Below are 19,435 nucleotides of genomic sequence, written 5' to 3'. Positions count from 1 at the left end.
AAGCATAATATGCTCATTTGATCTTCAAACTTCCATTCTCCTGTGAAGGAGCATTTTTTGGGTGGGGGAAATGTTTTAGCAGGTTTTGTTTTTTTTTACTGTTGTATGCCTTTGACTATATTTTATGGTCCTCCTTGACTACCAGGAATGAATATCACAGGATCTGTGTGATCTGGTTAAGATAAAATGCTACTGAATTCCTATGAAAATAAGCTATTAAGAACAATATGTCTTGCACAGTGTGCAAACAGCAATACCTTCAGGCTTATGAAGAAGAGATCAAGAGACTCCATGCAATGAAGTCTAAGAGAGAAAACACTGGGCTTAGGAAATCAGCATGACTCCCACAATATGAAATCTCATCATTATTTAACTACATTTATTGTTCATTTCCTTAACTGTAAAATAAGTTTTTTTTTTTACAAGGATTGCTCTAAGTTTTGTGACAATCAAATGAGATTTTGTCAAGCACCTAATACAGTGCTAAGTGCATGTTTGATGCTCAAGAAATAGCTGTGGTCCCCTTTCCAGGGTTATTGGATCAGAAGACAAATCTCAGCAGAAAAGAAGAGGATGCTAAGGACCAGAAGGAAGAAAAGAATATTGGAAGAAGAAGAAAGAATATTGGAAATAGTCAACTAAACATTCATTTGCATTTCAGGCAAGCTTGGTGATCAGTCATGTAGGATTATTGAGAAGAGCCGCAGGAAAACATGCTGACATTATCGGAACAAAAGGACAATACTGGATTTTCAGTGATTTCAAAATGTTATAATATATTTTATTTTTTCCAATTTTTTACTGTGATTAAGTGGTTACATAATTTATTTTATAAAATAATATATTTTATAATAAAATAAATAATATAATATGTAATAAAATAGTAGAATACATGATATCTTTGTATCCATGCTTATAGTTCACTTAAAATGGTGACTACAATTTACAAAAAAAATCACTGACACTAAACATTTTATGTTTATACATACATAAAATGTTCAAGCCTAAAACATTAAATACTATTTAAATATCAAAAATACATAGTATCTTAGTTTGAATCATCAGGAGGAAATAATGAATAAATGTATAAACTAAAGAAAGGAAAAGTAAAGAATCCTAAGAACTGAAAGTGAGTTAAGTGTTTAGATTTATAGTGTATTCATAAACTGCTTTGCCAAACAGCAATTCTTTTGTACAAATGACTTATAGATAATAAAAATAATGGAAAAAATATAGTTTTGAGGATGAACAGTGTCCATCAATACACAATTGCACTATTATATGGAAATCTTAGTTCGGGGAAAGTTCTTTCATCACCAGAAAACTTTTTTCATATTTTCTGTAGCCAAGCATAGTGCAAAGATACATAGGAACCAAGTCCAAGTATTTACCTCCATATGTTTTACTTATAAATATGGTTTTTTAGAAGTTTTCATTTTAAAATATAACCTATGTTATTTTTATTGATAGGTGTTGTTTTTGTCACTTCAGGCTCAGGGGTCAGCACACTACATGCTAGGTCCATAGCTTCTGCTATGAAATTGCCTTTGTTCGAACCAAACCAATCAATCAGACAGATAAGGAGTTTCCCTCACTAAAACATGGCTTGTCTTTCAAGCCACCTGATCTTATTGGAAGGGAGTCTTGTCTTGAGGCGGAGTCTTTGTTTCTTGTCATTCTCTTTTAGGGAAGCTCCGCTTCTTATCTATTCAGGCCAAGTAGAGCTAAGGTAAATTTGATCTGTGAAAAATCTGGGTTAGTGTTTCAGTCTTCTACCTTTACCAGCCCAGAGGGCTGGAGGGATCCAACGGCTTTTATGTTGGGTTTCACTCTCTGGATACTGCTTGAAAATAATTCTGTAAACAATTCTGATCTGAAATGTTTAAAATACAAAAATTATGGTATCACACTGAAAAATATTGGATTTCTGATATTTACCCAACCAATAACATGATACCTTGAGATTCTAGAATGTTGAAAGTTGAGATTGTGGTCACTAATTAAAATCATCTTCTCAAACCATGCACTGCTGGCTCACGCCTGTAATCTTAGCTAATTAAAAGGCTGAGATCTGAGGATGGCAGTTTGAAGCCAGTCTAGACAGATAAGTCCGAGAGACTCTTATCTTCAATAAGCTACCAGAAAACTGGAAGTGGCGCTATGGCTCAAAGTAGTAGAGCACTAGCCTTGAGCAAGAGGTTAGGGACAGGGCCTAGGCTCCAAGTTCAAGCCCCACAACTAACAAAAAAAATCACCATCTCAGTAAGTTTTTCGTAGTATATTATGACATTTGCCTTTTTAAGAGTATATCTACTTTGATTTAAAGCAATTGTTTTATAGGATAACTTTAAGTATATGCATACGTCCCAAGGCTCCTCCTTAGATGTTCATAACTTGATATGAATTATTTATTAGCTAAGTACTTAAAATAGGATTTATTACAAGTCTTAATCTTTTCCTTTATTGAAGCTGAAACAGTGGAAAGGGAGCTATTTGTAAGAAGGATAGTTAGAACTTGGAGGAAGGATCTAGGACAGGAAGGTGTATTTATATACATATGTGTATATGCATGTAAAATATATATGTTCCCTTAGAAAGGCAAAGTGGGCTTGGAAGAAATGCTAATGGAGCTCATGTGGGAACTAGAAAGTAGACATTTACTTGACTTCCAAAGCCACTTGCATGTTGTTCACTCCAATTCATATTTCAGAACCCTTGAATTAAGGGCGACTGAGTAATTATTTCTTTAAAAGAGTGTCTATGTTCTGGCCACCTTGAGGAAAAAGGAGAAATCACTCTCATGAAAAGTAAACAAGTGGAAAAAGTCTTAAATGAAAGAGTCACAAATGTATACAGAAAAAAGTAGTGGATGAGACAACCAATGAAACAATAAATAAAATGTGAAGTTCTGTGGTAGAGAATATTTTAAGAGATTTTGGAGAAAGGTTGGATGTGGATTGATAAAGTGAAATTGTCTGACCTTTGCTCTATGCAAAGATCTTGACTTAGACCATGTCCTAAGTAAAGAACTTGACCTCAATCGTATGAGAACTTGTGTGATTTGTGAAGTGTAAGTCCAGAATTGCAAGAGGGGGATGTGGGGGTTTGGGGGAGTGAGGACAAGAAACAAATGAAAATTCCTGTGACTGAGCTCTGGTCAGCAGAGACAGACAAAAAGAGATAAGGGTACCGGAATGGGTCTCCAGATGTCCTTTCTAAGTTATATTTGACCTTCTAAAATTTCCATCTGTTGAGAAAAACAGGTCTCTCAGCTGTGGACAAAGCCTTTGATGTATGAGCTTTGGAGGGACATTTAAGATCCAAATCATGATACAAGGTCAGCATCAAATCCCAGTGCCTTTAGGGCTTAAAAAGGAGGTGGGGGAGGAGCTAAGTTCTGGGGATTTTCCTTCCTGTATTTATATGAAGAGTTTTCCAGAAGGTTTTTAGAGAGCTTCCTATAAATGTAAACTTAACTACAGTATTCTCCTAGTAGCAGTTTTTTTTTTAATTGTTATTTTTCTTTCTCTATTGGAGATGAAAAGGAAAACTAAAGCTTTTCCAAAATTTTCTTTCAAATCATTTGCCTTTGTTTCCAAGATAAACAAAATATTATACTGAATGAAAACTAATTCCCTGGAATCTTTATTTTCATAAAATATCAAAAAAAGTTACATTTACAAAGTATGTAACAACTTAGCACTTAACAGTTTCAGTCTAGCAAACACTAGGTAAAGCCTAATGTAGATTTATTCAAACATCCAGGCTTAATTCACAGGACTATAGGAAACAAGCCTGGTACTGAAGCCAGTACCTATCTTGTACATGCAAGGCAATTTCTCTACCACTAAGCTATAACTCCAGCCCTGCTAAATGTATTCAAAGAATTTGAATCTTTTCTGCTCCTCTGATAAAATTATCCTAGACATATATTAACAGAAAAGCTCAAAAGCTATGTACACATGACCATATAAGATGCTAAGCAAAATGAACCCCAAAATATGGACACAAGAGGTCTTTTTGTTATTGTTGTTGTTGTTATTTTTAATGTACTATGTGATTTTTTTTGTTTCCTTTGTATGTTTTCCCCCTGTTGTTACTGTTTTTGATTTTGGTACCCTGCATCTTGTATATACATTTGTCTAATTTGGGGAGGGAAGAAGAATAACAAAATGCTGAAAGAAGGACACAGGATGACCCATTGCAACAATGATACCCACAGGACACTATATTGGAAATGAACTTTACAACTTCAGGGAGGGGCCAGGGAAGGAATGAGGGAGGTGGGGGAGGTAAGGGATGGTAGGCAAACAGCAAAGGACGGGGTAACAATGCTAACAAGATATGTACTCATTCCCTTATCATGTAACTGTAACCCCCTATATAGTGTCTTTTCAATAAAGTAAAATAAAATAAAATAATTGAATCTGTTCCTTTGTTCTCATTGTACTTTGTATTGTCTGATGCACTTTACTTCAGAGCATGGATTTTCTTGGTGCCAGAATTGCTTTATGGTTATTGGTCAGGTAGTTCATTTGGGTTATGTGCTTCTCTGAAATAGACTGAAGTTGTCACCCCTAGCTTTATTACCCCAGCTGTTATCATTATTACCTTATTTGGAAATCAAGTTAAGACGGGTGTTAGGGTAGCTGTGGTCTTATAAAAGAGAAGTGTGCTCAAAGAAATAGCAGGGTGTAAAACTATGGATAAGTCAAAGAACACTTGAGACCATGGAATCCAGAGGTAGGCAAGAAATAGATTCTTTTGTACAACTATGGAAGAATCAACTTTTCTGTTACCTTTATTTTGGACTTCATCTCTTCAGAGCTGTGAGACAATGCATTTCTGGAACATTCTGCTGGCAGTCCTTGGACACACTGTCCTGGGGGAAGAACTTCATGGCTCCCATCCCACTACAGGAGTTCCCAAACTGTAAAGTATGGAAACCAGTACTTAAAAATATAACTAGTAGTTTAAAAAATATTAATCTGTCAAAAACAGATTCAGTGGGAACAAAGGTAGGAAACATATCTGAGTGGCTAAATATATCTGTTTCTCAAAAATTTCAAAATTGTGTTAGCCCCTTTCTATAGATCCCCTAACCTAAACAACTGGTTTTGGGCTGCTAAATGTATTCAAGGCTAGCATTCTACCACTTGGCCCACAGCACTACTTCTAGTTTTTGAGGAGTTAATTGGGGATAAGAGTGTCACAGGGACTTTTCTATCCAGGCTGGCTTTGAACCATGATCCTCAGATCTCAGCTTCCTGAGTAGTTACCCGGCTCAATGGAATTTATCAAAAAGAACAAACCTAAAGTTTGTACAGAGCAACAATGACAAAAGCCCTGAATATCCAAAACAACCTTGAGCAAATAAAAAAGAAAGTTGGAAGAAGCATACTATTGGTTTTACCTGTTTTTAAAATATTCTACAAAGCTGTAGTGATGAAAACAGCATAAAACTGATATAAAGCAGTTAGATCAATGGAACTGAATTGAAAGCTCCTAAATAAAGTGAGCAATTCCAGTAAACTGATGTTCAGCACAATTCCCAAGATCATACAATGGGGAAAGGGTAGTATCTTTAGTGACTGATGTTAGGATTCATAGGCAAAGGAACTCAATTGGACTCGTACCTCACATAAACAAACATACTCATATACACTTTTATTTTCCATACACAAAAATCAACTCAAATTTATAAAAGTCTAATAAAAAGACTTGAGACATAGGGCTGGGAAGGTGGCTCAGTGGTAGAGCGCTTGCCTTGCATGCATGAGGCCCTGGGTTCGATTCCTCAGCACCACATAAGAAAAAAGAAAAAAGCTGGAAGTGGGGCTGTGGCTCAAGTGGTAGAGTGCTAGCCTTGAGCTGAAGAGCTGAGGGATATTGCCCAGGCCCAGAGTTCAGGCCCCATGACTGAACCCCCCCCCAAAAAAGACTTGAGACATAAACACACAGGAATGTCTTCTTGACATTTGTCTCAGCTAAAATTCTTTGGATATGACCCAACGCCTAGGAGTATTTCCAATACCTAGGGGTATTGGAAAGGAAAAATAGACAAATAAGGCAAACAAAAAACTTATATATAGCAAAAAGCAAGCAAGCAAGCAAGAAAGCAAGCAAGCAAGAAAAAAACCAGGTTGAAGAGACCACCTATAGAATGGAAGAAAATACTTGTACACTATATATCTGCTAGGGGTTAATATCCAAAATACTTAAAGAAATGGAACAATGATAATAAAACCAAATAGAAAAATGGACAAAGAACCTGAGTAGAAATTTTTGGAAATGAAATGAAAGGCCAACATGTAAATGAAGAAATTCATGATCACTACTTGGGGCTGGATGTGTGGAACATGTCTATAATCCCAGAAACTCTTGAGATGGAGACAGGAGGAAGGTGCATATCCTTCCAGACAGTCTGGATATCCAGACAGTCTGTGAAACCATATCTGAAAAACTAAGTAAAAGAAAAAGAAAAAAATAAACCAAGAGAAAAAAAATAAACCACAAATCATGAGGAAAATACAAATGAAAATGACAGTAAGATATAACCTCATAACTTTAAGAATACCTTTCATCAAAAAGACAATATATGCTAGTGAAAATGTGAACAGTCATGCAAGAGAATCAAAATAGATTCTTCAATCTCACTTCAAAATATATATATATTCAGCCAGATGCTGGTGGTTCATGCCTGTAATCCTAGTTATTCAGGAGGCTGAGATCTGAGGATGGTGATTCAAAGCCAGCCAGGCAGAAAAGTCCTCTGTGAAACTCTTATCTTGAATAAACTATTTAAAGACTGGAAGTGGTGCTATGTCTCAAGTGGTAGAATGCTAGCCTTGAGCACAAAGAAGCTCAGAGACCGCACCCAGGCCCTGAGTTCAAGACCCACAACCAACAATTTTATATTATTTTTTTCAAGGAAAACAAAACTAAATGTTGAATACCTGCATTCCCATTTTCATTGTAGCATGTCACAGTACCCAATACATGAAATCAACTAAGAGTTCATCCAAGACTAAATGGATGAAAATGTGCCGCAAGAAAATACTATCTAGTCTTCAAGAAAAAAAATAAATCCCATGTTTTCCAGCACATGGACAAACCTGTGAAATCCAAAAAACTCAAAGAAACACAGAGTGAATGAAGATGTTACAATTTTATTTAGACAGGTAGAATAAATTCTCGAAATGTATTGTATGTCAAGGTAACTGTAAGTAATATTATATTGTAAATTTGTAAATTACTAAGAGATTTGAATGTTCTCATTCCCCAAAACCATTAGTGTTTGAGATGACAAATTAATCAGTTCACATTAACATACATGTATATAACAAAACACATATATATATATATATCTATGTATTTCATTTGCCAATAATATGAAAGCCCAAATTATAACCCAGATTTTGACCTCTGTCTCTTCTCTCTATAACTTTAACTTCTACATATAATTTTAACTTTTCCCCATAACCGCATGTTGTATAATATATATATTCATTTGTTAAATAACATGAAAACCCAATTATAACCCAGATTTACCTAGACTTCTGCCTCTTCTCCGTATAAATTTAGTCTTACCTAGTGCAATAATATTTCTTAATTATCTGCTCCAATGTATAAATTACTATAAAAATTCTTCTTTGTGTTCCCTTTGGAACTGTGCAGACATGTTTAATGCAAGAGGAATAACTGAGAACAAGGCACTGCATGTACTTATTCATGCATTACCTATAGAAGGAGAAACACAGATTATCCTGAGGACACATGGATGTCCATTGGGTAAAAAAGTTTTAAGTTATTCCACTGATTTCACCAAATAACCCTCATTCCTCTCATCATAACACTTTTAATCTTAAGCTTTTAGCTTCCAACTTTTACTCATTTGAATTCTTGGGGGAAGATCTCTCACTATTTTTCCCATCTTAAAATTTAAATCACCCAACTGGAAATGAAATTTTAAGACATTGAGCAAAATAACCAGCATGCATTTTGAGAAGAAAACCTCCAGCAATATGACTTTTAGATAGAAATTAAAGTCTTTATACACTGAGCTAGTCAGATTAAAAGAGCAAAAACAGTTCTTAAACACTGCTTTTTAAAAGTATAAAGTCTTGATGAAACACTTTGCTTATCACATTAACATTCCTTTGGGAAGAAAAAAAATGACAAGTTGTTCAGAGTTATTCAACTTAGCCCTAGAAAGAGTTTAAAAATATGTTTTGACTTTCAAAGATACTTTTATAGACTTGTAAAGCAGCCTGTCTTTTCTCTAGGCGATTGTGTACACATAGTGCAATTCTAATTTTTATAAAATACTCATCTGATCGTTCATCCCTTTGGTCAAAATCAATAATGGCTTTTTATGCTGTGTGCTCATGTCTATATTTTTAAGACCTTGATAATCTGTACCTGTCTTACTTAAATTTGATTTTACATTTCCCAGTAGTGAACTTTATCATTATCTTATTACATTTATTTCAGCTGCAATACACATAGGCTCACCTATAAACACACATAATGTGCTCTGAATATTTTCTGGTCTTAGAACTTTGCTTAGCATCTTTCCCTTCCTGTTGTTTATACACTTTTATCTTAGAATCTAATTTTCTTAAATACCACCTCAAATTCTGTTTTCTTCTAAGAAGCTTACCTTGTATATCACTTTCTTACTTTTTTAGCATGATACTACCTAGCAGTTGGCTTGTTAATTTTTAATGAACACAAAGTCTGGGTTATAGGAAGTGGCGCTGTGGCTCACGTGGTAGAGTGTTCGTCTTGAGCTGACTAGCTCAGGGACAACGCCCAGGCCCAGAGTTCAAGCCCCATGACCAAAAAAAAAAAAAAAGTAGAAGCGAAGTCTGGGTTATAATTTTATTGTTATTATCGTTAAGTAGTTGTACAAGGGAGGTACCATTTAATAAAGAAGTATGTAACTACAATGCATCTTGATTTGTGTCTTCCTCTTTAACAGTCTCTTCCCTGTTCGGCCAACCTCTCCCTTACATTGTAATTTTGTGGTATAATACAATGAATTATTGAATGCATTCTTCCTCCTTGTCCCCCTCTTCATTGTGTACTCCTTTCCCTTTGGTCTCACCGCCACCTTTCAAGTACCCATTTCTTGGGTGCTAATCTTGTTGGGCTTTGACTTCATCTTTCTAAAAAATCATACCATTGGGAACTGCTTGCATGCCCCCCAGTGTGTTTCCTTACAGATTTAGAAACCAGGCAACCCTTGTTTTTCTGACTCTGGCTTACTTCACTTATATAATTTTCTCGAAGACTTTCCATTTCCTTAGGTAGCTTCCTTTTTTATCTCCCATAGGCCTTCCTGGCACATAATGGGATATCATAAACAGACCTTCCATGTCAATATCCTCTTTCCACTACTGTGGAGAATCTAACCAATGACTCCATATGAATAACCTATATGAGTAACCTTTTTGGCCAAAATGCATACCAGCCACCTTTTCCTGGTCTTTTCTTTATTTCCCCATGTCACAGCTCCTCCACTTTTTCATTTTAAAAAAGTTCTATAACATTGCAGTTTATATGCCAACCTCCTCGTCATTTTCCCCTCTATCTGTCAATATTGTATTAGAGCACGCTTGTTCAATTCCTGTGCTCCACAAATACAAGCACCATGCTATCTGAAGTAAATCTCAAAATCTTTATTTTCTTTCTTAAAATTAATAAAGGTTTGTTGCATTTGTTACTATTTCAGAAAGGTTTTCACCATTCAGCTGGGAATCATTTTTGAGACTTAGTTCTTCCTCACTATGTATATCTAGTCATTCTACAAGTTCCTTTAGAAGATTGATTTTGGGTGCATGTACTTTAAAAATTGACATTACAAATGATATGTAAAGGGCATTTTTTTTATTGTGAAAATACCACACAGAGGAGTTACAATTACATGGGCAAGGTAATGAGTGCATTTCTTATCAAGCATTGTTGCCTCCTCCTTTGTTTCCCCTTACTATCCCTTCCCTCTTCACCTCCCCAACTCCTCCCACCCCCACCACCCTGACATTGTAAAGTTCATTTTCAATATAGTGTCATGTTCATCTCTTCGTCACAATGGGTCAGATTGCATCCTCATTTAAGCGTTCTGCAAAATCCCTTCCCCTCCCCAAATTACAAAAATATATATACAAGGTGCAGAGCACCAGCATCAAATCCAATGAAAACAGGGGTTATACCTCGGGAGAAGAGCATACAATAGAAACATAAGAATCACATAGTGTATAATAAGTACTTTAAAAGCACTAGCAAGAAAGAGAAAACAACAACAACAGCAGCAGCAGCAACAACAACAACAACAACAAAAAAACTCTTGTGTCCCTGTCTTGGGGTACATTTTGCTTAACATTATCTCATATGCTTGTATGTACATAGCCTTTGATCTACTCTGGTTGTCCTAGACATGTACTAGGCACTGCAAACAAAGGAAACCACAGGACCTATGTTTCTTTGGACCTGGCTTACTTCACTTAATATGATCTTTTTCCCAAATCTTTCCATTTCCTAACAAAAGAGGCAATGTCATTTTTTCTGACAGAGGCATAGAATTCATATATATACATACATATATACACACACACACACACACACACACACACACACATTTTCTTAATCCATTCATTTACTGAGGAGCATCTGGGTTGGTTCCATATCTTAGCTATGGTAAATAATGCTGTGATAAACATGGTTGTGCTGGTAGCTTTGGTATGACCTTGTTTGTGATCCTTTGGGTAAATATACAAAAGTAGGATTGCTGGGTTATAGGGGAGCTCTATGTGAAGTCTTTTGAGGAACCTCCATGCTGCTTTCCAAAGTGGTTGAACAAGTTTACACTCCCATCAACAATGCAATAGGGTTCCCTTTTGGCCACATATACCCTCCAGCATCTGTTATTAGATTTCTTGATTTTAGCCATTCTAGCTGGGGTGAGGTGGAATCTCAGTGTTGTCTTGATTCGCATTTCTTTTATGGCTAGAGAAGTTGAGCATTTCTTTATGTGTCTATAGGCCATCCTTCTTTCCTCTTCAGAGAATTCTCTCCTTAAGTCTAGCCAAATGAAGCCCTTGTCTGTTGTATGCCTAGTGAAGATCTTCTCTTGGTCCGTGGGCTTTCTGTTGATCTTGCTAGCTATGTCCTTTGCCTTGCAGAAGCTCTGGAGTTTCATGCAGTCCCATTTGTCCAACCTATCTAAAACTTCTCAACAAAATCTTGGCCAATTGACTTCAACAACGCATCAAAAGAATCATACACCGGGGCTGGGAAGGTGGCTCAGTGGTAGAGCGCTTGCCTTGCATGCCTGAGGCCCTGGGTTTGATTCCTCAGCACCACATAAGCAAAAAGAAAAAAAAAGCCGGAAGTGGCACTGTGGCTTAAGTGGTAGAGCGCTAGTGTTGAGCTGAAGAGCTGAGGGATAGCGCCCAGGCCCAGAGTTCAGGCCCCACGACCGGACCCAAAAAAAAAAAAGAATCATACACCACAATCAAACAGGATACATTTCAGGGATGCAAAGCTGGTTCAATATATGCAAAACAATATAATTCATCACATCAACAAAAGCAAGGATAAGAACCACATGGTTATCTCAATAGATGTATTTGACAAGATCCAATACCCCTTTATGATGAAGGCTCTGGAAAAACTAGGAATCCATGGAACAATTCTCAATTTAATAGAGGCTATATATGACAAACCTACAGCCAGCATTATACTCAATGGTGAAAACCTAAAGCCATTTCCTATAAATTCAGGAATGAGACAAGGATGTCTGCTCACTCTACTCCTCTTCAATTTAGTATTAGAGTGTCTAGCTACAACAATAAGACAAGATGCAGACATAAAGGGAATCCAAATAGGGAAGTATGAAGTAAAACTCTTCCTCTTTGCAGTTGACATGATCTTGTATTTAAAGAACCCATGAACTCCACTCCCAAGTTACTTGAGCTGATTCAAAACTTTGGCAAAATAGCAGGGTACAAAATTAACCATCAGAAATCAATGGCTTCATATGGAACAATAAAAGACCACGAACAGAAAAACAACCTTTAGTAGAAAGAACAGTGTTGGAGGAATATCAATTCCAAACTTCAAACTCTACTATAAAGCCATGGTAATCAAAACAGCTTGGTACTGGCACAAGAACAGACCTGAGGACCAATGGAATAGGACTGAATACCCAGAAATGAACCCACAGACCTATAGCCACCTAATCTTGGACAAGGTAACTAAAGAAATAGAATGGAAGAAAGACAGTCTTTTCAGTAGATGATTCTGGCAAAATTGGTTAAACACTTGTAGAAAACTAAAGCTAGATCCACATATTCACCCTGCACCAGAATCAACTCCAGATGGATCAAAGACCTCAAAATAAAAGCAGACTCCAAAGAAAATATTACAGGATGGAATAGGAGAAAGTCTAGGCTTCTTGGCACAGGCCAAAATTTTCTTAGTAGAGACCCAGAAGCACAATAATTTGCACTTCTCTAATGACCAATATGCTATATATAGGTTACCAATTCATGAGACCATTTGTTATTTACATATTTTTGTTGAACTACTATCTAGTCAAAATTTTTCTAGCCTTTTCCTTTTTTACCAGATCGTATAATTTATTATTAGTGAGTTCTAGGAACTTCTAATTGATAAATTCCCTCTCTCTCTCTGTCTCTCTCTGTGTCTCTCTCTGTGTCTCTCTGCGTGTCTCTGTCTGTCTGTCTGTCTGTCTCTCTCTCTCTCTCTGGCAGTAGTATTGGGAATTGGATTTAGGGCCTTGTGCTTGCCAGGTAAGTGCTCTATCACTTGAGCTACTTTTAAGCATTGGTTACTATTTTCAAGCTAGGGTATTGTTTTATTTCTGGGCCAGCCTTGATTGATATCTTTCATTGTGTCACTGAGAATGACAGGTGTACAACACTGTATCTAGACATTGGTTGAGATGGAGTCTTTTTAACTTCTCTTTACCTGTTCAAAAAGTAGCTAGGAGTAGTAATAGCTGAAGTAGCTAGTATATAAGCTTGAGCCACCATATCAACTTCATATATAAATATTTATTCCATTATGTTTTATCTTTATATTCTTTAAAAAAGCACGTTTATAATTTTTATCCATTCCAACTTATCAATGTTTAAAACAGTTCATTTTTTTGTTTCTTTTGTGAAGTGTCTAAGAAATCTTCTCTAACCTAAGGACTTAAATATTTTTTCTTCTATATTTTCTCCCAGAAACGGTTTGAGTTTATATTAAGGTCCTTGATCCATGTGAAGTCGATTTTTGTATCTGTGTGACTGAGAGCTTGCTGCATTAAATGTGGATATCTGATTGTAATAATATATATTTGCTGAAAAGATTGTCCTTCCTCCACTTATTTCCTTTTGCAACTCTGTCAAAAATTCGTTCTCAGGACGTGGCGCTGTAGCTCAAGTGGTAGAGCGCTCGCCTTGAGCTGAAGAGCTGAGGGACAGCGCCCAGGCCCAGAGTTCAAGCCCCACGACCAACAAAAAAAAAAAAAAAAAATTCGTTCTCATTATATGTGTGGGTTTATTTTTTAACTTTCTATTCTCGCCAATTGATTTTTTAAAATCATGGTGCCAAAATCAAATGGTCATTATTACTATAACTTTATAACAAGTTCTGAGGGCAGATACTGTTGTCTTTTGAGTTCTCTTCTATTGAATTTGTTTGGCTATTCTGGATCTTTGCATCTCCATTACAATAATAGGATGAGCTGGTCAATTTTCTCTGGAAAACCTACTGAGGTTTTGATTATGAGTGCATTGCACCTAAAGACCAATTTGAAGAAATTGATTTTATAAAAATAACAAGTCTTTTGATATCTATGCACGATATATCTCAACAACTGGCACACATGTCTCAATTATTTTTTCAACACTCTAAACTTTATTGTCTACTAATGTTCATCTACCATACCAAGCAAATTTACAACCATAATTAGATGTAACTATCCATGCTTCCTTTGCTGGAATTAAGTCAGGAGTCAGCCTGGTAAAGGAGTTAAGAAGTTTATGCATTTCTAAAAAGTTGTTAAAATAGCAAGGAAGACTAGAGACCACATATGTTGCATTAGGTACAATGTATTTTCTGTTTGCTCTCTTCTAGAAAAAAATGTTACTGATCCTGAATCCAGACTACTCAGCACATTATGAAATATTTCATACAACTGAGCAATTAGTCGATAGTTTCTCCACTCTCCACCAATCCTATATTAAATCTTCCTATTCTCTGTTACTATTTCCAAGCCATTTACTGTCTTCAAACCTCTGACCTTCTTATCTTCCCCTCGTTTCCTAAAGATAAATTTCTCAAGGATGTGATCTACCCAAGAATATGTAATATATAATCTACCCACACCCCATACTATTCTTCTTATCATAATAGAGGTTAAGTTTCCTGTAGCTAGGAAAAATCTAGGAATTGCACAATTCCTTGATCATGAAAATGGACAACCCATTAATGATCTATAGAGAAGAGGAACTCTGAGCCAATCCTATGAGCTGCAAGTCTCTGGAGTTCTTCAAATCTGATCAGAAAGCATTACCTACATGCTGAGCCATCAGAAGCATGAGACTGCTAGGCCAGTCCTTGTGTCCACTGACTGACATGTAACAACTCTCTGAGGATTGAGGTATTTCACTTACTTGTTCAACAAGCAATCACCAAAGATTTCTAAATCTCACATGCACACAGGCAGCGGGAATACCATAATAAACTACAGAATGTCTATTCTTAAGCATAACAACTAAACTTGTAAATATTGGTGCTTTAATATCTATATGCATTCAGATGATTCTACAAATAAATATAAGACTATGGAGGCAGGGACAAAGTATTTGTGGTCTGGTAGTAATGACGACATCAGCAGTCTTTGCTCTAAGCTCTGCCCCTTCTAAGGTGAAGTAGTGAGAGCCAGGTGACACATTATACTTGCTGGAATCCATATTATAAAGAATTCAAAGCAAATCTGTTTGTGTAAAAGAGGGAATGCTGCTGAGACAGAGAAACTTTTGCCTTCTATTGTGCACAAACTCTTGGAGACAGAATAAGTAAGATTCCATGTTCTCATAGTTTAAAATGTAAATGAATGTCTACAGGCTAGGCACAAGCCAAGGTTTTTCGTTTTCTTTATCTTTTTTAGTATTCAATCTTTTTATTGTGAAAATACCATATAGAGTGGTTACAATTACATGAGCAAGGCAATGAGTATATTTCTTATCAAGTATTGTTGCCTCCTCCTTTGTTTCCCCTTACCATCCCTTCCCATCTCCCCCCACCTCCCCATGCCAAAGTTGTAAAGTTCATTTTTTGACATAATGTCTTGTACATCTCGTTGTTGCAGTGGGTCCACCTGTATCCTTATTTAAACAATTTGTTTTTTCTTTTTTAAAGTGTAACTCTTGGAATACCTCCATGCCTAGAGTTCTCATCACCTCTTAACACATAAACACATAATTTCACAGTTATTGGGAAGATACAGGAATTGGTTTATTCAAGTACATATAAGTATGATGTTTGTTTTTTTACCTCCTTGATATTTGATTTAAAAACACTCCAAGAAAAAAAAGAACACAGTTCAATAATAGCCAGATGCTGGTGGCTCACACTTGTAGTCCTAGCTATTTGGGAGGTGGAGATCTGAATATTTCAGTTCAAAGCCTGGTCATAAAAGTCTCTGAGACTCTTACCTCCAATGAATCACCAAAAGCTAGAAGTAAAACTCTGGCTCAAGTGGTAGAACTTTAGCCTTAAGCAAAAAGCTCAGGGACAGTACTCAGGCCCTGGATTTAAGCCTCTGGACTGTCACAAACAAAGAAAAAAAATGAACAAAACAGTTCAGAAGACAAAAAATAAGGCTAGGGTAAACAAATTTTAATCTAATAAGAGAATATTTATGGCCATTGAAAAATATAGTTGAAAAACTCAAATTAATGGTTAAGAAATTGTTTATTCAAGTTCTACAGCAAATTTCATCCTTAAAATAAATTTACTGAAGTTAGTGAATGGTGAATGGAGATCCAAATGGAAACTATGTGGATGAGGTAAAAATTAGAATGACTTCTGTCTTTGTACAAAATGAAAGATATATTTTTAGTTACAAAGAACCATTGTTAGATATTCTAAGGAAAACATTCCAACATGCCAGGATACTGATTTCAAAGGCTTTCAAAAAATAATCTCTTGTGTTTGTTTTTGTTATCATTTGGGGGTCTGTTTTCATGAGATGAAATATAATATTTAGTGGAAGAAAGACTGCCAGGGAACAACTGAGGCCTAATTGTTTTTCTAATGACTTAAGATGCTTTTCATTCATTCCACAAACAATTACCGAGTGTGCTCTGGGTAAGTGCTGTGTTAGATATCTACATGTTTGTTTCTAATGTTCAGTGTGCAGCCTTCTCAGTGTTCAGGCAAATGTAGCTTTGAGGTGCTCACAAAGAATCCAAAAGGAGTTAACAGATTAGGTAACACACAGTTACCACCATCTACCTGGCTTTTGTTGATACAAAAGAGGGCAAGGTCTGGGTCTCATTGCTGCCTAAACAAACATCAGCAATGTCAAAGACCATTAAAAATCTAACTGCAGTCTGGCAATGGGATGCAATGGAGTAAATTTGTTATTCTGTATCTTCCATGCATTACATACTCACATTGCAGAACTTTTTAACAAAAGGAACATACATTATTTTTATTCCTATCAACTAATTAGTAAATATTTTAACATAAGGATCCATTCTCTAATATATCCATTATCTAATACGTATGTAACATCTTTGATCAAATGTATAATATTTATATAATATATACTCTGTGCCAATGGGAAAATATTTACATATATTAAGTCATTTTAATTTTCACAGCAATCCTACAAAGAAGAGGTTATAATATTATCTGCATTTCACATATCAGAAAACAAGCAGGCTACATACTCTCCCATTGCTGCTCAGTGGCAGAAACACGAAACTTAGGCAGAGTCCACATGGCTGACAGCTAATTTAGCACAGACCTAGTTTTTATTCAACAATCAGCATTATCAAAACCTCTCTTTCATTATTTCAGTATCAAATTATCATTTATGTACATTTTTGCATTCCATTTTAAAAATACATTGACAGAAAAACATATATCTTGAGGTTTTAGCCAGTGAGACAATTTTGATCATCTTGCCATTCTAGTAAATAACTCATGGATGCCACAAACAATACATCTAGACTTCCAGATTAATCTCCTCTTGAGCCCTAACTTTACTTTCCAGTGGTCTCCCAGAAACTTTATTTAAAGGTCCTACCATTTATCTATCTAAATATCCTCTTTTCACCCAGATAGTAGCCTGATAGCACTTTTGCTTCACTATATAGACTGAACAGGAATTTCTATTGTTGACTTGTGCTGCTGTTAAAGTAATTTAACTTCTCGTGTGTGTGTATATATTTATGTACATATGCATACATATACATATATATGCACATATATACACACATATATATGTATATGCAATAGCTGTATATATGATAGCTGTGGTCTATGTGAACATAAACATGAATCCCTTCAAGATGGACAAAAAATGCTGAAGATCAAAAAATAGTTAAGATGAGTTTCTTTGGCTTAAGCCTAATAAAATAAACTATTTAAGAATTGTTTGGGGTTGGAGGCATGGCTCAGTTGGTAGAGTGCTAGCCAATGAGCAAAAGCATAAGGTACAGAAGTTGAGTCCCAGCTTCAGACCAAAAAAAAGAAAAGAATTGTCACATTGTTTTCCCAAATGACTAAAAAAGCATTAATCAAGATTTTATGTTTAGTTTTATAAAAAACAAGTTGTATTTCTGATTTTATATCTCTCTATGATGTTTAATACCAACCTTGAGAATTACATGGTACATTTTATAATGGTCCTGATCATGTGAGAGGTTAGTTGAGATTAGGATGTCCAACATATGGAGGAAGGATTTAAGATGGGCCAAGAAGTTTAAGCAACATTTAGGAAAAAGAGAAGAGATGAAGGAAAATTTCAATAGAAGTAAATAATATTTCCTGGATGTTTAGAAGACATAATGCTGAGTATAGTTCTTTTAGAGAGAAATTATAAGGTTGGCTATTTAGGTTAGATGGTTAAGCAACTATAAATAATATATGAATAACAGCTTCTTAGATACAAAGAAGCCAGTGATGGCTGGCTCCTGGATTTTCTTTCTTTTTTTTTTTCTTTTTATGCTTGAGAACTGTAAAAAAAATCTCAAGAAAAGATAGTCTTCAATCCCATTAAGGAATTATAGTATATAGAATTAGAATAGTATTATAAACCAAGGTAAGCAAGAGGAATAATATTCATAAAATCTGAAACACTACCTCAGATGCTTGAGAAATTTCCTTAAAAACATTACTGTAACTATTGTTCACTCTCTTATGAAATATGTGGCAATAACCAATGGCTAAAGACAATTAGTGGGGAGTAATACTGAACAAAAATCAATTGGAAAGTAATTGGTGTTGAACTAGACTTTCAGATTTATGAAATATTGTAAAAGTTCTTGAATAATACTTCAAGTATAAAATCCTACAAATGCATGTATCATTATTTAACAGTGAATTTCAATCTTCCTTTAATGTCAGGGGTGGAATAGTATTCCTCAGTCTTCATGCATGTATTTATCCATGAATGATTATTGGTGGCTTAAATAACTGTTTGTAAATGATAAAAATATTAAAAAGTGGTAAGTTACAAAAGAGATAATGGTAAAATGTTAATGAAGATAGAACTCCACTGCTCTACGTAGTCGTGGGAGAGATTCAGTGACTTCTTAAATGGACTCCTGTGCTTCTATTAAAATCTCTCAACTCTTTAATCAAGACAGATGAGTGACTTTGTGGTTCCACATAGCTTTTGGTGTTGGCATAATCTAAATGCAAATGCAACTCCTGAAAGTGTAATGGAAGAATGAACAAACTATCAAATTCTGCTCTCTCTCTTTCTCTCTCTCCCTCTCCCTCATCTCCTCCCTCTCCTACCTCTCCTTCTCCCTCTCTCTCTCCCCTCTCATTTGAACCCAGGATATCATGTTTTCCAGCTAATCACTCTATCTTTTGAGCTACACGTTCAGCCTTTTGTTTTTGTTTTGATTTTGAGATAGGTTTTCATTAACTTTGCCTGGACTCAACTCAGTCTTGTTAACTTAAAAATTAGTAGTTTTGGGGGGTAAATATATTGATTAGAGACAAAAAGATGCATGTGGAGATCATGGACAACAAAGTTTTATGCTTCTGGAAAAATGAAGGAAGGCTCTGAATGTGTGCCCATTGGACTTATTTCCCTTACTCTGATTTCTGTTCCTCTCTCCAAAAAGTTTTTGTTTTTTATATGTAGAGCCTTGCTAGTGAGAGCACTATGAAAATG

Source organism: Dipodomys spectabilis, unplaced genomic scaffold, assembly GCF_019054845.1.
Source record: "Dipodomys spectabilis isolate Male_0828 unplaced genomic scaffold, ASM1905484v1 ptg000089l, whole genome shotgun sequence".
Lineage (NCBI taxonomy): Eukaryota > Metazoa > Chordata > Mammalia > Rodentia > Heteromyidae > Dipodomys > Dipodomys spectabilis.
This window is presented reverse-complemented; position numbering follows the sequence as displayed.